Source organism: Cibotium barometz, chromosome 2, assembly GCF_041138505.1.
Source record: "Cibotium barometz isolate CiBa-2024 chromosome 2, ASM4113850v1, whole genome shotgun sequence".
Classification (NCBI taxonomy): domain Eukaryota; kingdom Viridiplantae; phylum Streptophyta; class Polypodiopsida; order Cyatheales; family Cibotiaceae; genus Cibotium; species Cibotium barometz.
In genome coordinates, this window is record NC_141047.1 from 53,039,970 (window position 1) to 53,063,493 (window position 23,524).

Below are 23,524 nucleotides of genomic sequence, written 5' to 3' on the forward strand. Positions count from 1 at the left end.
GGGTATCTTTAGCAACCCAGAGTCCGAGCACTATATGGTCAGCACCCTATAGGCTCCTTTCATAGGTCACCTCGCGCTTCACTCATAGACTGCTTCCTTGGTCCCTCATCCACCGTACCGGAAGCTCACCATTTAAATTGAACCGAGGCTGGTCAAGACCTCAGAGGATGACCTTGCTATGCAAGACATCCTCTATTGACTCTCCGTCAGCTCTACTGCTATTGCAACTTTATCACTTAGGTCTCCAAGACCTCATTCACAAGATGGTCAAAGTGCTTCCCCAGCATTCTTGACATAAAACAGTAATTTAAAAACAGGTCATAAATACAGTTTCTAATGAACTCTCATCTTTCCACATTGTTCCACATCATTTCTCGTTAAACCACATTCTACATCAATTCACATGGCTTATAATTCCTATCCAATCACATCATATTACATCTCATCACATCTATCCACATCTATCCTCCTCACATCACATCACAACATATCCACATCACATCTCATCCATTCATATCACATCACATCCATCTACATTTATTCAAATCCACATCACATCCACATATCATCACATCACGTTCACATCTATTTACATCACTTCACATCCATTCACATCTACCCAAAGTTCACATCACATCATATCACATCTCATCTGTCCATATCATATCTCAACCATTCATATATAACCAGATCCACATCACATCCATTCACATCTCATTACATCACATTCACATTTCACCACACCTCACCACATCCACTCACATCTCATCACATCCATTCACATGCATCACACCCATTCACATCCCACATTCATCTACATCTCGTGACATCCATCCTTATCTTATCACATCTCGTTCACATCACATCACATTCATTCCATCCACATCTATCCATATCACACCACATCCATTCACAGCTCATCACATTCATCCGCATCCATCCATTCATTCACATGCACATCTATCACATCACATCTCATTCTCATCCATTTACATCGCATCACATCCTTTCACATACCATCACATCTCATTCAGATCCATTTACATCGCATCACATCCTTTCACATACCATCACATCTCATTCATATCCATTTACATCGCATCACATCCTTTTACATACCATCACATCTCATCACATTCACATCCACATCCATTTACATCACATCACATCTCATCCATATCTCATCACATTCACATCCACGTTCATTTACATCACATCACATCTCATCCACATCTCATCATATTTACATCTTATCACATCACATTCACATCTTATCACATCCACTTTTAGTACCGTTTTCTACTTACGATACTAATAGGACCTTTCTAAGTTTTTGCCAATTGCTTGGCCTAGTTAAATGTACTTTTTCTCGATCCCATTGAATCTACGTATCAGAGTGTTGTTGAAGGTTTAAAAAGGGAAAATAAACCTTATCAGAATTGAATAGTAAAAACTCAGAAAGAGCATTTAAGTATTGTATTTTCTACTTACGATACTTATAGGACCTTTCTGAGTTTTTGCCAATTGCTTGGCCTAGTTAAATGTACTTTTTCTCGATCCCATTGAATCTACATATCAGAGTGTTGTTGAAGGTTTAAAAAGGGAAAATAAACCTTATTAGAATTGAATAGTAAAAACTCAGAAAGAGCATTTAAGTATTGTATTTTCATTCCTTAAGCTTCAATAATGAGAATTAATTCTAAACTTCCATTTACTCATTGGATTCTCAATCCTGCCAGCAGGGATTCCAGTTTCTCTTTTCTAAATAAGAAATATCCAAGTTTTCTCGATGGATATTTTCATATTATTTCTCAAATTTCTCAAGTAAAATATATCCAATATTCTTCTTTTTGAATAAAAGATTCATGGGATTTACAAAAATCAATTCTACCCATATTTTCCAATAAAAATATTAATACTCAAAATTCCACTTTTGACAAATACTCATAATTTGAATTATGCCAAAAATTCCTCTTTTACCATTTAATTACCTGGATCTCAAATATCATGGAAATTCCTCTTTTTGCATAAAAATAAATTTACAAAAAATTCATCTTTTACCATTTAATTACTTGGATCTCAAATATCATGGGAATTCCTCTTTTTGTATAAAAATATTTTTACCAAAATTTACTCTTTTCTCATAATCAATTAATTATGCATAATTACCAAAAAAAATTCTCATGAATATGATGAAAATCATTCTTTTTGCATAGGATGTCAAATCCTAGAATATGGTAGGAAGTCCTCTTTTAGCATTATGCATAAAAATAGGATATGTATTATTTTCTAAAAATTTTACCATAGCTTTGCTGCTATTACTGATAATTCTCAAATTTTCTTAAAAGAGTAAAAGCTTGTAATGAAAATATGATAGTAGTTCCTCTTTTATGCTTAAAATCAAACTATGAATTTAATTATGATTATCCCACTAGATTAAGCTAATTTCATTATTTCTCTTTTCTCAAATTGATAGGATAATCTATTTCTCATTTAGAATCACTCAAAGTAGTTTTTAACTACTTATAAATAATCTACAAGAAATAACCATTATTTTATTACATAAAATCATAAAAATACCATTTTCTTAATCTTTCGCTTATCAAGTCTAGAGTTTAGCTTTGAATTAAGAGACTATCATTAAGAAGCATCCTTTTTCAAGGGATTTAGCCATAAAGATGGCTATTCTTTTAGAGAGAGAGATTTACTTAAAGAAAGCATTACAAATAAGCATAAAGATTAACTTTCTCTTAATTAAGTATTAAGACTTTAAGGAAAAGCTTGATTTTAATTAAAATAATTATATAGAAAGCTTATCAAGCTTGAGAGGGGTTGAGAAGAAGAAAGTCATTAAGAGAAATTAGAAAAAACCATAAAAATTAAATTTATCTCCAAGTTTGGCTTGATTCTCTAATTGCAGTGAAGCCCTAACCAATCAATTGGTCCACCAAGAGGAGAAGAGCAACTCCAAGAGTTGTTGTAGAGAGAGAGAGCTCCAAGCTCCCAAGAGAGAGAAAAATTTAAAGGATAATAGAAAATATAATTATTTTAATATAATACTGGCATAGTATAGCTCTAATATTTTATTATAAATGACTGAGGATCTATTTATAGGTGAGGGAGGCCACTAACCAAGTCCAACTAGGGTTCTAGAATTTTCTAGGTTCAGTTTGACTCAATTTGGATAAGATTTGGACCAGTTTGGCTCCCTTTTTATTTGGTTTGATCCAGGAGAGAGGAGAGATAAAAATATCACAAATTTTTTGAATTAAAAACCCTTCCACACATGTGAAAGAGGAGCCTACCTCAAGATTCCCCCTTTCCTTACCAAGGTGTCAAAAATGCATCATTATTCCAAAATATCTCATTTTTTTAGTAATATCTCATAATTTCTAATAATAAACCTTGTACTCAGTCAACTCTTCATCTTATGTGAGCATTTACTCATTTTTTGGTATTTTCTTTTATTCTTTGGATTTATCTCATCCCAACACTTGGATTAATCCAATTGGCCCATTGGTACTTTAATGGGACCATAATCCAAAAATTTCTGAAAATGTAGACGCTTATACTAAGGTCCCTTATACCATTTTTAATTAATTCTTAATGCACATTGGAAAGTTCATTTTGAACTTTTGTTTCAAGGGAATCCAATTTAAAAACTAGGAGGATTTTTATATCCAAATATATCTCAATTTTGTACTATCGCTCTCTAGATATTTTCTCTCTCTAGGTCGAAACAGGGTAAAACAAGATCTTTCTTCTATTTCAGAGAGGGGAATAATAACAAGAACATAAGGGGAGGTTCTTACACCTTTACACCTCAAAAGTTGGAGGGAGAAATCTTACGTAAAACATGAAGAATACACATTTACATTAAAAGAACACATATATAATATTTTACTAAAGATTTTTACTCAAAAATATAAACATATATTGAGAGTGATTGACACATTAAGTTAAATAAAATGTTGATACTGTTGATGTGATAAGGGTTTGATTAATACAAGGATTAGAGAGGGTAGGGGTGTGTCAGGGTGTTGGAGGAGTAGAGGGAAGAAGAGTCATCACATAGTGGATGTGAGAGGGGTTTGGAGAGTGGTGGGGTGAAGGCTAAGAGAGACAGGGCTCTGTGGAAGTGAAGAAGTGTCCAACACATAGGTCAGCATAAAGCACTACAAGGGAATAGAGGGCTACCAGTGAAAAATACTAGCATTTCACCGGTGTTTTTTGCTAAATGATGATCTCGCTAGTGCTAAATACCAGTGATGAAATAATCATTGATACCAGTGATATTTTTCTTGGTAAAATTGCTAGATATTACTAAAAAATAATTCGTATTTAGCGATATTATTTTGCTAGTAAAGATGCTGGTACCAACAATTTGGGTTCACACCTTCATTTTATCTTTTATATAGTCTATGCATGGTCAATACATCAAGGAATTCCCAAGATTGCAAAAATACAAGATTGGCACACACATCCTCTTCCTTCGACACCTCTCTCTCTCTCTCCCCCCCTCTCTCTAACCAACACACACCAACACACAAAAACACACAACCAACTTCATTTTGTATAAATAGCTTGCAAAATCCAAAAATAAGGAGGCCAATATAATTTTTGAATAATCCCAAATGTATCTAATATGTTTCATCAATCCAGTCTTGTAGCAAATCTACTTGAGTATCAGGTTCAATGTCTAGCTCAAGTAAGAGATCAATGGAAAGTTGATCCAAGCCATCATCAATCGCACGGTCTATATCTACATCATCACTATTGTCGAGCCCTATTTAATCTTTGTTTGTTTGTTTGATGTATACCTTCCTCCATGTTGTCTTGGTCTTCAACTTGCTCGCTTTAATCTACACCCTCCATATTGTTATGGTTTTCATGATCATCATCATCATCCATTACATTGTCATCCACTTCCTCCTTGAATTCTTCATGTTGAAATATGTGGGTGGATTGCGGGGTGATTTGAATCACATACCACCATATTGGATCAATACGATTGGGTTAAAAAATAACCTAGAAAATCATAAAAAATGAGTAAGTAGCCCATTTTAATATACCATAAGTAAGTTGCTTTATTTAAATATTGGTACATACTTCCTCACAATGTTCAAGGAGCACAAAAGTATCTTTCTCATCTCTCCAAATCTTTGTGGAGTCAATTGCAAAGAAACCATTTGGATGCTTCTTCATAATTGCATGAGCACCACTACATATCACTTTGAACCACTTCACATCAAAGATGTAGATAGTAAAATATATAAAACCGACCTCTTTGATGTCTTAAATGGTTCTACAATAATCTAATTACTTAGGTATGATGTTTGTGTCATGTCTGTTTTCTCTATTAGAGTGCAATGTTTTGAGAGATGGGAAGTATGTTATATGCACATTATGTGTGCATATACTAGGAGGCTAACCCACATTAGGATTGTGAGCATGGGAGCATGGGAACAAGCTCTAGTGGAGCATGGGTTAGGACTAACCTTAAGGGTTAAGGTTAGGGTCAGGCATCCAAGGATCACACATGGGAGATGGAGAGTCAAGAGTCACTTGAGGGCCCTCCTATATAATAGGGACATGGGGCACACTCAAGGGGGGCTTAGGCTATGGTCTCTTGATGTTATCTTGAGGCTAGGTTATGTTATGTTCTCTTGTGTAGTAGAGGATCATAACTACTCACCTACCATTTCACACTATAGCTACATGCTGATGGATTGGAGTTATTCCTCTTGATGGTACTATGGGACATCAAGGTAAAGGTATGATGTACTTCATTATAATTCATGTGTGCATCCCTTGGGCTCGCGGGTGGATGAGTTTATACCTAATTTATGCATGTTTATGCATAAAAATTATCTAGAGAGATCTTAGGGTTTTAACAAAAAGAGAGAAGGATCCAGAGGAACATAGATTTTATCATCAGAATGAGATGGTGATTCTCAGTTTCTCATTTGATTCATTGAAGCAACATTCAGAGTCCCCAAGTCTTCTTTGAGTTCTCTATGTTTGCTGGCTTCTCCAAAAATCTCCTTGCCTTATCTCCAGTCATGAAGACCTTTTGAGCAAGCTCTGGTATGACATACCAGAGGCTTGCTTATTCACTTCAATTTTTATGTTTTCGCTATGATAGCCTAGAGAATTCAAAAGATGCTCTAATTTACCAAGGGCATTGTGAATGCATAATTGATATGGCACTTAAGCAATCGAGATCGAAGATTCTCATGAGTGCATGAATTGTGCAAAAGTGAATATTCTTTAGTGGAAAATTAATGATGGGGCTCCAATTTGAATTCATGTTTGGTTCTCCTAGCATATTAGGAGACATGACACCTTCCACCCATCTTGCATTTGATTGTTCCTCATTGTCAGTTGACTCGGTTGGATCTACTGCATCTTCCTATTGCTTCTTCCCTTTCTTGGGACCTTTGGAGGCATCCTTCCCAATGGGACCAACCTTTTGCATATCTTTTCCATTTGTCTTTTTCTGCCTAGGAATATCAATCTGAGCATTGCAGTATGGACAAGGTCATCTTGATGTCATGCCTTGAGCACAACCCATCATGCATTTAATTGTCTTCAAATCTCCCCCAAGATGCCAATCCACCTTGAACTTTCCTATGTTTTCTACATCTAAAATTTGACCATCAATTTACTTTTTGATTACATATATTATCCAGGGAGTCCTTTCAAACATTCATGTCAATACCTCATGTGTCTCCTTCGGTATCTCCAATGCACCAAGCCACCAATCCTCTTTCTCAGATTGCACACTAAAACTTGGTTTGGTAGTCTTTTCCCATGCACATATCATGGCCTCGTTCATGAGCGTAATGCTCATACGTTCCAGCTTTCGACCTTTCACAATTTGGCATGCATCTAGCTTGAGCACAAATGAAGGTGTGCTCCCTAAAACTGCAAATAAATGATAATTTACAATATTCAAAATAAAATAACCGTCTTCATTTTATACTAAAAAACATGAATAGTAGCAATTGCAAGTTCTAACCTTCTGGTGAAAGACCATAGAACTTCACCATAGCTTGTTGTAGTCTCTCAATATGAACAAAGATGTTATTGTAAACATCATAGTGAAATTATGTAAGCTTGTTGTAGTCTCTCAATAAGAACAAAGATGTTATTGTAAACATCATAGTGAAATTATGTACTTGTTGTCTTGTTTTTCTTTCTTATCGACCCTGTGTCTAATGTTAGTGTGCCCTCAATGTGATAAAACTATCCTATAGCTCACTGCACATCGTCATTATTAGTACACTTGACATTATGAACCACCTTGAGTGTAGGAAATAAAGTGCCAGTGATCCCTTGTCCTAGAAATGCATCTTTTACAATTTGATGGATTGCTTAGTACCCTTTCATGCTGATTCCAGCCGCATCACAAACATGTTGAATTAATGAAGAATTGATGGAGGTGGTAATCTTGCTCACCAGATTGCTAACAATAGCTTGGCATGTTTTAGGACGATGAGGGTCAGTAATAATTGAGAGAATATCCTTGGTATTCATAATGGCTTTGACCAAATCCTTCCATCCCTCTTCACTAGAACCACACACGTCTTGCAGAAAATTCATGGAAAAATACAAATCATGACTATTTTGTTTACTGAGTACATAATGAAAGTTTATGTTACTTACTTTGTTGTACGAATCCTTTTCTTCCGTGCTTTCCCTTTAGACACAAGAGATTCTATACCAGCCAATATCTTTTTGTGTTCACGAGCACCATTTGGCATTGCTTTGAGTCGTTTGATAAGTTCCTCTAGCCTTTGAATCTTTGCATCCTTCTCCACATTCTCTACAAGGATCTCTTTCATTTTATCTGATGATGTTTTAAGTCCTTGACATTGTAAAAGGGTGAATTGTGATGCTTGCAATTGAGATTGGAGAATACGGGTTTGCCAAGCTCCACTTGTAGTCAATCTTCTGCAGTATCCTAACAAGCCAAGCTTTCCTTCACCAAAATAAATTGCATAAAAGATGATAAATCGTGGAAAGGAGGGTTTGCTCTTAATGGAGGGTCGATTAGAGGGTTTGCTCTTAATAGAGGGTCAATTAGATAGAGATGCCCATCAACCCAAAGATTTATATTTTTCTCCTTAGCTATCCTATCAGCTTGGACATATTGTGCATCAATAGGATGGGTTTTTTTAGAGCTGCCATACTCTTCAGGAATACGAATGTGTAAATCAACCTTCTGTTTTCTAGCTTCACAAGGAGCTACACACATAGCTTTTGCAAAGGCTCCATAGCTAAGTAGAGGAAGAAGCTAAAACAAAGAGATATTCATAGGGGGGGGAGAGAGAGAGAGAGAGAGGGAGAGAGAGAGAGAGAGAGAGAGAGAGAGAGAGAGAGTGAGAGAGAGAGAGAAAGAGAGAGAGAGAGAGTGAGAGAGAGAGTGTTAAAACTTTGCTGTTGTAGGTTTAACACAAATCCATTTTTCTAAGCAGAAAATGATATTTTTGATATATAAATATACTAACATGGAGTTCAATAAATTATATTTATGAGAAAAATTAAAAAATAATAATTTTTGGGGTGCCCATAATTTCGGGATCTCATGGACGTAGTGGTTCCTGACAGTTAGTTATGCTTATGGGGTTATGGGGACCTGACAGTTAGTTATGGATGTACTGGCTTCTGTGAGATAGGCTTCTGATGTGACCCTTGAATTACAAGATTTTTGGAGGGAAAAAAGTATTTTCATCATACATATTGGTTGGGTGGTGTTTTTTCACCTCAAAATGTAAAAAAATGAAAAATGAAAAATTTTCACTTTTTGGGACCCACCTAAATATGAGAATGTTTTGCTGATGTGGAAGGGAGATATGGTGGGAGTTAATGAGGAAGGAGATTTCAAACTGACAAGAAAGCTGAAGATAAAAAATTCAAAAAGTATGAGAAAAGTCAAAAAGTAAGAGAGAGTATGAGAATATTCCCTTTAAAAAGTGAAACTAGGGGGGTTGGTGTGGCAAGGTAAAAAATAGGGGTCATCATAGCCTTTGTCTCCCTTTACTAAATGGATGTGATAAGATGTGAATGGGATGCGATAAGATGTGAATGGGATGTGATAAGATGTGATAAGATGTAAATGGGATGCGATAGGATGTGAATGGATGTGATAAGATGTAAATGGGATGTGATAAGATGTGAATGGGATGTGATAAGATGTGAATGGGATGTGATAGGATGTGGTGTAATGAAAAAGAATGTGGATGAGATGTGAAGTAAATGGATGTGGATGTGAATGATGAGATGAGAGGATATGTGAAAGAATGAGATGGGAAGTAAATGGATGTGTATGTGAAAGAATGTGATGTAAATGGATGTGGATGTGTATGTGAAAGAATGGATGTGGATGTGTATGTGAAAGAATGTTTGTGGATGTGTATGTGAAAGAATGTGATGTAAACGGATGTGGATGTGGATGTGAAAGGATGTGATGTGATGTAAATGGATGTGGATGTGGATGTGGATGTGGATGAGATGTGGATGTGAATGTGATGTGGATGTGGATGAGATGTGATGTGATGAAAAGAGATGTGGATGTGGATGAGCTATGATGTGATGAAAAGAGATGTGAGATGTGGATGGGAATGAGATGTGATGTGATGAAAAGAGATGTGATGTGATGTAAAGGGATGTGGATGTGAATGTGATGTGGATGTGGATGAGATGTGATGTAATGTAAAGAGATGTGGATGAGATGTGATGTAATGTAAAGAGATGTGGATGTGAATGTGATGTGGATGTGGATGTGGATGAGATGTGATGTGATGTAAAGAGATATGGATAAAATGTGATGTGATGTGAATATATGTGGATGTTAAGTGATAGATGTGAATGTATGGATAGATGTGGATAGTCGTGCATGTGAATGCTTGGATGGATGTGGATGAATGAGATGGGATGTGTATGAATGAGATATGATGTGGATGTGATGTAATGTGGATAGAATGTATGTGGTGGAATGGGGATACAATGAATGTGATGAATGTTAATGGATGTGATGTGATGTGAGTCCGGATAAGTGTGAATGGGTGAGATGTGATGTAAAATGGATGTGATGTGATATGATGTAAATTGCGATAGATGTGAATGGATGATATGTGATGTGAATGGATGTGATGTGAATTGGGATAGATGTGAATGAATGAGATGTGATGTGAAATGGATGTGATGTGAATCGGGATAGATATGAATGGATGAGATATGATGTGAAATGGATGTGATGTGAATCAGGATAGATGTGAATGGATGATATGTGATGTGAAATGGATGTGATGTGATGTGATGTGAATCGGGATAGATGTGAATGGATGAGATGTGATGTGAATGAATGTGATGTGATGAGATGTGAATGAATGTGATGTGGGGCGGTTGCAAAAGATGAGGGTACACACTTTCGTTCACTCTCTCTAAAATTGGGACATCCACGCATCTCGGGCGGAGTACCTCTATCGTGATATCGCCATCAATTAAAACACGACACGTGCCTCCCAAGGTTAAAGCGACATATCTTGAATGAGATACCAACTAATGCCATGCTAGCAGGTCCGGGTTTCCAGTCATCATCCATGTCACCAATACAGTTCACCGCCACCACACTATCTCAATCGAGATATTCATGGCACTCGGATCCACATCAATGCCACGTTGTATCCCCCTAGGCATATTTGACTAGCCCATCTCCACCGTCCACGTATCTCAAACGAGATATTGAAATAAAATCTCGACCATTCATTGTTCGCCATCGTCCACATATCTCGTTCGAGGTATAGAGATGCAATCTCCACCGTCCATTCATGCACATTGGAAGATGCGATCCCAGCCGTTTAAATATCTCGATCGAGGTATTTAATGAATCTCGACCATCGACATACCTCGGTCGTGGTAATGACTTAAAATCTAAGCCGTCCATGTACCTCGAACGAGATACTAATATCAAATCTCAACCATAGATCCTTCACCAACCCTAAAATTAAGTGTGTATCTTGGTCGTTTGTTTCACTAACCCTAAAATCCAGAGCGTACATCTTGCAAACCCTAAAGTGCATGATGTCACCGAACCTCGTTTGAGGTTATAAAATCGGAAAACTTTTTTTTTGCCTCATTGTCAGAAGTCGTTTTCACTTTCCTTACACTCTTGATTTGGACTAGCATTAGTGGACCCATTAGCATTGTTTTATAGCTTCAATAGTGCTACTTAGCACTAAGCATTGGGCCCTTCGCATTGGACCTTTCACATTGGACCTTTGTGTTAGGCTTAGGTTTTAGCATGGAGTCACACGAGGAGGGCCACGAGGAGGGCCGCTCGTCTATTGTGTGGACCTCATCATAGAGATAGACTGCGAGCTAGCAGCTATCCGTAGGAGTGCTAGAGAGAGTGAATGAATGAGATGTGATGTGATGTGATGTGAATCGGGATAGATGTGAATGGATGAGATGTGATGTGAATCGGGATAGATGTGAATGGATGATATGTGATGTGAAATGGATGTGATGTGATGTGATGTGAATCGGGATAGATATGAATGGATGAGATGTGATCTGAATGAATGTGATGTGATGAGATGTGAATGAATGTGATGTGGGGCAGTTGCAAGATGAGGGTACTCACTTTCATTCACTCTCTCTAAAATTGGGACATCCACGCATCTCAAGCACAGTACCTCGATCGTGATATCGCCACCATCAATTAAAACACGACACGTGCCTCCCAAGCCTAAAGCGACATATCTCGAACGAGATACCAACTAATGCCATGCTAGCAGGTCCAGGTTTCCAATCATCATCCATGTAACCAATACAGGTCACCGCCACCACACTATCTCGATCGAGATATTCATGGTACTCAGATGCACATCAATGCCACGCTGTATCCCCCTAGGCATATTTGACTAGCCCATCTCCACTGTCCATGCATCTCGAACGAGATATTGAAATAAAATCTCGACCATTCATTGTTCGAGGTATAGTGATACAATCTCCATCGTCCACATCTCAAAAATATTGAGATCGAATCTCAACCATTGAAATACCTCGTTCGAGGTAAAGAGATGCAATCTCCACCATCCACATATCTCGTTCGAGGTACAAAGATGCAATCTCCACCGTCCATTCATGCACATTGGAAGATGCGATCCCAGCCGTTTAAATATCTCGATCGAGGTATTTAATGAATCTCGACCGTTGACATACCTTGATCATGGTAATGACTTAAAATCTAAGCCATCCATGTACCGCGAACGAGATACTAATATTAAATCTCAGCCGTCAATCCTTCACCAACCCTAAAATTAAGTGTGTATCTTGGTCGTTTGTTTCACTAACCCTAAAATCCAGAGCGTACATCTTGTAAACCCTAAAGTGCATGATGCCACCGAACCTCGTTTCAAGTTATAAAACCGGAAAACTTTTTTTTTGCCTCATTGTCAGAAGTCATTTTCACTCTCCTTACTCTCTTGATTTGGATTAGCATTAATAGGCCCATTAGCATTGTTTTATAGCTTCATTAGTGCTACTTAGCACTAAGCATTGGACCCTTCACATTGGAACTTTCACATTGGACCTTTGTGTTAGGCTTAGGTTTTATTGTGCCTATGTCGACAATCGAGGCTCTTGGCACCCAGGTTGGCATCGACGTACGGAGTACCACGGAGAGCATCCAGCACGCGGTGCGCTTGCTCTCACGATCGATACCGACAACAACAGATGTCGAGGTATTTACATATTTATTACTTCTTAAGTTTTTTTAGTCATTTATTTACATGTTTATACGTACTTTTCTATATTTTTACGAGCGGCATGGTTGATTGTGTAATGTAGGGTCCCACACCTATCACTAAGAGACTCACTCAGGAGTTGGTAGAGGCGAGAGTGGAGATTGACTGCCTTAGAGCTGCACCACCATTCCTACATGATGCCTGCTGCGCTCTTTGTATCGAGGACATTGACAATACTAGTGGATATACCCTAGGATGTGGACATTTTTTCCATTTGTCTTTCATCACCCAAGAGCTAGTACGCTTCTCAACATGTCCCTCTTGCCGTGCACGCGTCGACCTAGCGACATACAAAGTTTTGGGCATTGATGATTTCACAAAGGCCTCATTCGAGTAGATGCTAGGACTGGCAGGCCTCTTGATTTTACCTCAGCTACTACTGACTTGGGACTCGACGCCGCCGATGACAGAGATCAGGAGCCTGAGGTGCCTCCAGAGATTGAGTGGAGTGCACATGAGTTTGATGCATACTAGAGAGGCCTTCACGAGAGCCAGATCACAGCATACGAGCATGTGGGTGGTGCTAGTCCTAGTGGCACCTCGGGTGATGGTGCTAGCAGGAGTGCTGCTTCTCATGAGCAGCGTGTCCTTACAGTAGAGGAGTTTACACGAGCAGAGTGGCAGACACGTACCATTGCTAATTATAGATTTTAGGTTTACAGACACAGACGTCTTGCAGTAGCATGACGTAGAGAGAGGGAGAGGGCTATAGTAGCGTATGGGACTCGTGAGATCCCGAGTACACCGACACCAGCTCATGATCTTGCCTTTGAGGCAGACCTCCCCGTAGATATTCGACAACCCCCGCAGCACAGCCTCCTCGATGTGCACAACAGCCTCGATGCGCACGTCGACTAGAGATGACGATTTTGATTGGGTTGCCGTTGATAGTGACTAAACTCTGACTAGCTAGGTTAGCTCACTTACATTGTACTTAGATTTATGAGTAGTGACTAACCTCAGACTAGCCAGGTTAGCTCACTTACATTGTACTTAGATTTATGGGCAATGACTAACCTCAGACTAGTTGGGGTAGCTCATTTTCATTCTGATGTACTTATTTGATGTTTATATCATTATGAGTTTTTTCATTATTGAGTATCATTACATTTCAGTTGATGTTCTTGATTTTTTTTAAATTTTTAACACTTTGGCTATCATAGTGTTTGTTGAAAATCTCCATGCTATCGTACCCAAACATGCTCCGATGGGGGGAACCACGCTTTGCAAGCATGTGGGGGGGAGCCCACCCCCATATGCTTGCAAAGTTTGGTCATGATCGGAGCATGTTTGGGTTAGTAAGCAGTGCCCACTAGGGATTTTTCAAGTCTCTTGGTGCTTAAGAGGCCATGGAAAATCCGGGCCTTCCCCATACCATCGTACCCAAACATGCCCCAATGGGAACCAAACTTTGCAAGCGTGTGAGAAGAGCCCGACCCCACATGCATGCAAAGTTTGGTCATAATCGGAGCATGTTTGGATTGGTAATTAGTGCCCAGTGTGGATTTTTCCAAGTCTATTGGTGCTTCAAAATCCGGGCCTTCCCCATACCATTGTACCCAAACAAGCTCCGATGGGAACCAAACTTTGCAAGCATGTGGGAGGGACCCACCCCCACATGCTTGCAGAGTTTGGTCACAATCAGAGCATGTTTGGATTGGTAATTAGCGGCCAGTGTGGATTTTTCAAGTCTCTTGGTGCTTAAGAGGCCATGGAAAATCCAGGCCTTCCCCATACCATCATACACAAACATGCTTCGTTGGGGACCAAACTTTGCAAGCATGTGGGGGGGACCCACCTCCACATGCTTGAAAAGTTTGGTCATAATCAGAGCATGTTTGGATTGGTAATTAGTGGCCAGTGCAGACTTTTCAAGTCTCTTGGTGCTTAAGAGGCCATGGAAAATCCGGGCCTTTCCCATACCATCGAACCCAAACATGCTCCGATGGGGACCAAACTTTGCAAGCATGTGGGGAGGACCCACCCCCACATGCTTGCAGAATTTGGTCACAATCGGAGCATGTTTGGATTGGTAATTAGCACCTAGTATGGATTTTTCAAGTCTCTTGGTGCTTGAGAGGCCATGGAAAATCCAGGCCTTTCCCCATACCACCCAAACATGCTCCGATGGGAGCCAAACTTTGCAAGCATATGAGAGGGGCCCACCTCCACATGTTTGCAGAGTTTGGTCTCAATCAGAGTATTTTTGGATTGGTAATTAGCGGCCAGTGTGAATTTTTCAAGTCTCTTGTTGCTTAAGAGGCCATGGAAAATCCGGGCCATACCATCGTACCCAAACGTGCTCCGATGGGGACCCAACTTTGCAAGCATGTGGGGGGGACCACCCCCACATGCTCGCAAAGTTTGGTCATAATCGGAGCATGTTTGGATTGGGAATTAGCGCCGAGTGCGGATTTTTCAAGTCTCTTGGTGCTTAAGAGGCCATGGAAAATCCGGGCCTTCCCCATACCATCGTACCCAAACATGCCCCGATTGGGGACCAAACTTTGCAAGCATGTGGGGGGGACCCACCCCCACATGCTTGCAATGTTTGGTCACAATTGGAGCATGTTTGGATTGGTAATTAGCACCCAGTGCGGATTTTTCAAGTCTCTTGGTGCTTAAGAGGCCATCGAAAATCCGGGCCTTCCCCATACCATCATACCCAAACATGCTCTGATGGGAACTAAACTTTGCAAGCATGTGGGAGGGGCCCACCCCCACATGTTTGCAAAGTTTGGTCACAATCGGAGCATGTTTGGATTGGTAATTAGGGTCGAGTGTGGATTTTTCAAGTCTCTTGCTGCTCAAGAGGCCATGGAAAATACGGGCCTTCCCCATACCATCGGACCCAGACATACTCCGATGGGGACCCAACTTTGAAAGCATGTGGGAGGGGCCCACCCTCACATGATTGCAAAGTTTGGTCATAATCAGAGCATGTTTGAATTGGTAATTAGCGGCCAGTGTGGATTTTTCAAGTCTCTTGATGCTTAAGAGGCCATGGAAAATCCGGGCCTTCCCCATATCATCGTACCCAAACATGCTCCAATGGGGACCTAACTTTGCAAGCATGTGGGAGGGGACCACCCCCACATGTTTGCAAAGTTTGGTCACAATTGGGGCATGTTTGGATTGGTAATTAGCGCCTAGTGTAGATTTTTCAAGTCTCTTAGTGCTTAAGAGGCCATGGAGAATCCGGGCCTTCCCCATACCATCGTACCCAAACATGCTCCTATGGGGACCCAACTTTGTAAGCATGTGGGAGGGGCCCATATGCTTGCAAATTTTGGTCACAATCCGAGCACGTTTGGATTGGTAATTAGCGGCCAGTGTGGATTTTTCAAGTCTCTTGGTGCTTAAGAGGCCATGGAAAATCCAGGCTTTCCCCATTCCATCGTACCCAAACATGCCCTGATGGGGACTAGAGTTTGCAAGCATGTGGGGGGGACCCACCCCCACATGCTTGCAAAGCTTGGTCACAATCGAAGCATGTTAGCATTGGTAGTGGCTAGTGTGGATTTTTTTAGTCTCTTGGTGCTTAAGAGGCCATGGAAAATCTGGGCCTTCCCCATACCATCGTACCCAAAAATGCTCCGATGGGGACCAAACTTTGCAAGAATGTGTGGGGGACCCACCCGCACATGCTTGCAGAGTTTGGTCACAATCGGAGCATGTTTGGATTGGTAATTAATGCCCAGTGCAGATTTTTCAAGTCTCGGTGCTTAAGTGGCCATGGAAAATCCAGGCTTTTTCCATACCATCGTACCCAAACATGCTTCGATGGGAAGCAAACTTTGCAAGCATGAGGGAGGGGCCCACCCCCACATGTTTGCAGCGTTTGGTCACAATCGAAGCATGTTTGGATTGGTAATTAGTGGCCAGTGTGAATTTTTCAAGTCTCTTGGTGCTTAAGAGGCCATGGAAAGTCCGGGCCTTTCCCAATCGTACCCAAACATGCTCTGATGGGGACCAAACTCTGCAAACATGTGGGGGGGATTCACCCCCACATGCTTACAAAAATTGGTCACAATCGGAGCATGTTTGAATTAGTAATTAGCGCCCAATGCGGATTTTTCAAGTCTCTTGGTGCTTAAGAGGCCATGGAAAATCCTGGCCTTCCCCATACCATCATACCCAAACATGCTCTGATGGGGACCCAACTTTGCAAGCATGTGGGGGGGACCCACCCCCACATGCTTGAAAACTTTGGTCACAATCGGAGCATGTTTGGATTGGTAATTAGCACCCAGTGCGGATTTTTCAAGTCTCTTGGTGCTTAACAGCTCCAAACACTCAGCGACTGGATTTACACCATTCATGTTAATGTATGGATTCCAGTCGAGATCTCCGATGGCTGTAGGCCTAGAAAAGGAGAAGATTCAATCTGTCAAGGATTTCCTTGAAGATATGAATGATATGCTCAGAGTCGCACGTGAGAGCATTCGTAGCGCTCAGGATCACGCTAAAACTTATGCGGATAAAGGACGAAGAAAGGTGACCTTTGCAGAAGGTGACTTTGTATTCCTCAAGGTTCCTGCGCAGTCAGAAACCATGAAAACGAGAAAGTGTGATAAACTTTCTCCGAGATATTGTGGTTCTTTTGAAATCCTTAAGAAGATTGGGGATGTAGCATATAAACTTGAGTTACCGGATAGTTCTCAAGTCCATCTTGTCTTCCATGTTAGTAAACTGAAGAAATCAGTTCACGGGTTAGAGAACGTAGTTTCTCTAGATATTTTGGTGGAATTGATCACTCCACCAAAGATACCACATGAACCGGAAAGGATTCTTGGGTCTCGAGACAGACAAACCCGACATAAAGTGTACCAGGAGGTACTTGTTAAATGGACAGATAGGGATGAGGAGGTAGCTACTTGAAAACGCCGTACTACAATTTCCAAAAGGTTTCCCCAGTTTGTTTTCGAGGACGAAAACTCTTCTTAAGGGGGGGTAATGTCACGTAGGCTGTAATGCCTGTGATGACCGATGGCAGACCAGATGGCCATGTTCGGGGTTTAGTGGGAGAGGACGCCCATGCGGAGTCATGGGCAGCCAGGCTAGTGTGGACGGCAGGCCACACACTATATAGCCTGGGGGATGAGGGGCAATCCTCATTCTTCCTCTATGGCTGGGTGGTGAGCCATAGGCCGTCCCCTCTCTTGGTAACGCCCGTAGTGGCGTTACGGATATCTAACATGCTAGGAGCATGTTTGGATTGGTAATTAGCGGCCAGTGTGGATTTTTCAAGTCTCTTGGTGCTTAAGAGGCCATGGAAAATCCGGGCCTTCCCCATATCATCATACCCAAACATAGTCCGATGGGAACCAAACTTTGGAAGCATGTTGGGGGTACCCACTCCCACATGCTTGCAAAGTTTGGTCACAATCGGAGCATGTTTGGAGTGGTAATTAGCGCCCAGTGCAGATTTTTTAAGTCTCTTGGTGCTTAAGAGGCCATGGAATATCCGGGCCTTCCCCATACCATCATACCCAAACATGCTCCGATGTTTTAACAAACGATATGATAGCCAAAGTGTTAAAAAAATCAGAAAACCTTGAACATAAACTAAAATGCAATGATCCTCAATAATGAGAAAACTCATAATGATATAAACATCAACTAAGTACATCAGAATGTGAGCTAGCACAGCTACTCTGGGTTTAGCCACTAACTCAAAACATCAAGGTATCTTGAAAATGAGCTACCCCAGCTATTCTGAGATTAGTCACTCCCAAAAAATCTAAGTACAATGTTAGTGAACTAACCCAACTAGTCTGAGTTCAGTTCACTATCAAGATAGAGATCTAGTCAAGATAAAGGTCAATCATGCCACTATCCACATGCCAAAAAAATCTCCTGACAATCCGAGCATCACATTTGGGATACGATGATGCTACACTCCCACACAAATGTTGGGAGCACCACTGGACTACGTGGCCCGCATCTTTGAACAAATCAAAAAGGGAGCCAAACTGGTCCAAATCTTGTCCAAATTGAGTCAAACTGAACCTAGAAAATTCTAGAACCCAGTTGGACTTGGTTAGTGGCCTCCCTCACCTATAAATAGACCCTCAGTCATTTATAATAAAATTTAGAGCTATACTATGCCAGTATTATATTAAAATAATTATATTTTCTATTATCCCTTAAATTTTCCTCTCTCTTGGCAGAGGTAGCTCTACTACAGAGGCACGGCATGTGAGAGAGTTTGACATCCAGCAGGTAGGTTTCTCTTGCACGTAAAAGAGTTATAATTAAGGTCCTAATGTGAGATCCCCCTGTTCCCACCGAGCAACGGATTCGGGGTACTAGCAGCGGAAGTAGCACATCATGCGTGGGTAGGGGTCTCACACTCGGGGCCTCGCCCACGGATATCCGGACAAGAGACTAATCCGTCGGTTTGTCCAAAACCGAAACTGAAAAAACTTCCTTTACTCGGAAAGCATGGGCGATTCCACCAGGATAACTCTTTACTCTAATGTAGTCAAGATCATTACGGATCAACTGATCTGACTGCACCTTTAACGGTACTTGGTCAAATCAAGGTAGAAACTTGCACTTGGATCATTGGGATCAACGCTTTTTTCCCCATCAAGAGGCACAGCCGTTGATTCCTATCCATAGAACAATTTCTATCCGGGATTTACTTTATCTATCGTAAAAACAAAGTTGAGTCTCGATTTATGGATCCATCAGTCCAGCCTAACCCCATCCGATCCCATGGGTTAGCCAACCGCCCAACCACTGTAGTGATGGGATCCAATTTGGAATTTGGTTAGGTTTTGTCCCGGGTACCAAGGAAAAGAGTTCCAAGGCCCCCTAGCCGGAATTTCATGCAAACATAAAACTAGCCACACCACTTACACACCCAATATGAAAATTGCCTTTTTCTTAGCATCAGCTAACTTTAAAACAATCCTTTAATGAAACCATAGTACCACTGATCACAATCTCCCAATTTATCCAGTTGATTCATAATTTCCCATCATTCCTTCATCAGAGTATCTATGGCATCATTGGCAACTAGAACGCTCACCACCTGTCCACACAGAGGCCGTTTCCATAGTTCCTAGCCCATAATACTCGGCAATATAATCACTTATCAAGATGGACTCTCGTTGAAGATCAGCAAGATCAACCAACTGATCCATATAAAAGAGCCATGGACTCATCCGTTGAGGACCAGCAAGGTCAGTCAACCAGATCCATGCCCGGTTCCAGAAAACAACTCTTACTCCTTGTTCCAATATCTTCCTCGATGCACGCGTGGGTATCCTAGGCGACCCAGAGCCCGAGCACCGTATGGTCAGCACCCTCTAGGATCCTTCGCAGGTGACCTAGCGCTTCACTCATAGGCCGCTTCCTTGGTCCCTCATCCACCGTACCGGAAGCTCACCATTTTAATCGAACCGAGGCTGGTCAAGACCTCGGTCGACCTTGCTACGCGAGACGTCCTCCATTGAATCTCCGTCAGCAGTTGCAACTTTATCAGTTAGGTCTCCACGACCTTAATCACAAGACGGTCAAAATGCTTCCCCAGCATTCTTGACATAAAACAACCATTTACAAACAGCATTTACAAACAGTTTACAAATACAATTTCTATATTAACTCTCATTTTTCCACATTGTTCCTCATTAATCCACATTACTTATTCCACATTCCATGTATATGTGTACTCATCCAATCACCTCCTTTTTCCATCTCTTCACTTCAGATTCCTTCACATCACATATCATATATTCACATCCATATCCACATCCATACATCCACATCCACATCCACATTCACATCCATACATCCACATCTACATGCTTATCTCCATTTTCACATCCTCATTTATACATCCACATCCCATATCCACATTCATACATACACATCCATATCCACATCCACATCCACATCCACATTCACATCCATGCATCCACATCTACATGCTTACCTCCATTTTCACATCCTCATTTATACATCCACATCCCATATCCACATTCATACATACACATCCATACATCCACATCCACATCCACATACATACATACATCCACATCCACATTCCACATTCACATCTATACATCCACATCTACATTCACATTCACATACATCCACATCCACATTCCCATACATCCACATCTATACATCCACATTCCACATTCACATCTACATTCACATTCACATACATCCACATCTACATTCACATTCACATACATCCACATCCCCATTCCCATTCACATCTATACATCCACATCTACATCCACATACATACATACATCCACATCTATACATCCACATTCCACATTCACATCTACATTCACATTCACATACATCCACATCTACATTCACATTCACATACATCCACATCCACATCCACATACATACATACATCCACATCCACATTCCACATTCACATCTATACATCCACATCTACATCCACATTCACATACATCCACATCCACATTTCCATTCACATCTATACATCCACATCTACATCCACATTCACATACATCCACATCCACATTTCCATTCACATCTATACATCCACATCCATTCACATCTATACATCCACATCTACATCCACATTTACATCTATGCATATACATCTTCATGCATATATCCATTTTCATGTTCATACATCCACACTCCCATCTCCATATCCACACATCCACATACATACATCCATTTTCACATTCCCATTTATATAACCCCATATACCTTCACATCTAATCTTTTACATCACATCCATTCTCGCCCTATCACAACCCATATACATCTTATCTTATCACATACACTTCTTACCTCATCCCCCCATACACATCTTAATTCATCTTATCACATCCTAACTTATTTCATAAGCATCTTATCACCTCTTAACACACCTCTTATCACATCCTATCAACTTCCATACGCATCTTATCAATTCTTATCACATCTCATACACCTCTTATCACATCTTATCACATTTCATATCTTTTTTTTTTTAAAAAGAGAATTCTTTTATTTGATATAAGATTTCTCTACACATTTATTTATACATAAATTCCATTTAAGGAGACTAACACTTTCGAAATTAAAATCAATCTTTTATGCATCTTCTTATGCATGATTTCAATTTGGTAGAGAATTATACTTTTAGAATAAAAGAATTTCTCTTATGCATCTAAGTTAAGCATAAAATCCATTTATGAGGAAAATCATACTTTTAGTATAAAAAGAATAACTTTTATGCATACCTATATGCATGAAATCCAATATGATAAAAGTAACACTTTTGATATAAAAATTTTTCCTTTATGCATACTTCTATGCATGAAAATTAAAAATGATAAAAGTAACACTTTTAATATAAAAATTTTCTTTTATGCATACTTTTATGCATGAAAATTAAAAATAATAAAAGTAACACTTTTGATATAAAAATTTTTCCTTTATGCATACTTCTATGCATGAAATAAAAATGGTAAAAATAACACTTTTGATATAAAAATTTATCCATTTTGCATACTTCTATGCATGAAATAAAAATGGTAAAAATAACACTTTTGATATAAAAACTTATCCTTTATGCATAATATTAAAATTTAATTTCTCCATGATTGTAATGAAATTCTTTCAATTAATCTAGGATGATAATTCCTAGAATATGGTAGGAAGTCCTCTTTTTATGCTTTGAATGAGATTATTTTATGCATAATTTTTATAAAAATTTTGCCATAGCTCCGCTGCTATGACTGATAAATCTCAATTTTTCTAAGGGATAATGCTTATCATTAAGAAAATAATTAAAATAATCTCTAATTGGATTATCAATCCATAATGGATTGAATCATTAATATACATAAACTAAAAGCATAGAAAAAAGCCATTAATTTGGCCTCAAGCATAGCTTAATCTTGGGTTAAGGAAAAGCTTTATGAAAAGCTTGATTTGGATTGAGAACGGTTCATGAGTATGACCATTTCTTGAGTGAGAGAGAGAATTTACATAAAAATCATTAGAATTTAAACATAAATGAAAATTAACTTCAATAGCATTATGTAACTCTTCACTACTATTCAAACTTCAATAGTATTAAAAAAAAAACCATACCAATTAAACTTCTCAAGCTTGAGAGGGGTTGAGAAGAGAGAAACATTGAGAAATTATAGAAAGATCAATATTCACTAATTACCTTACAACTTGCTTGATTCTTTGTTCACGGTAGAGGCCCCCAACCAATCAATTGGTTAAGTATGTTGATGGAGCCACTAATGGGGATTGAAGAAAGAGGGAAGCTCCAAAAACTAGTGAATTATTAAATGAATTCACAGTTTCTGGCTTAGGTGGAGTAGAGTAACGATGCATAAACACTATATATTTTTCAACAAGGGGGAGGCTTCTATTTATAGGGAAAATTGAGCTCCTAACCAAACAAACTGATTCTAGAATTTTCTAAATCAGTTTGGTCAATTTTTGACCATTTTTAGGTCAGTTAAGCTAACTTTTTGGAACTAGATTTGAATGAGGAGAGAGGAGAGATGAAATATCTCAATTTTTATGAGTTTAAAACTCATTCAAGCATGTGAAATATGCACCTCCTTTAAAGAACTCCCCTTCCTTACATATGTGTCATAATGGAATCATTTTAATATTGCTCATAGTTTTTTAACTAATAAACCTTGTACATTTTCAACTCTTCATCTTATGTGAAATATGCACCTTCTTTAAAGAAC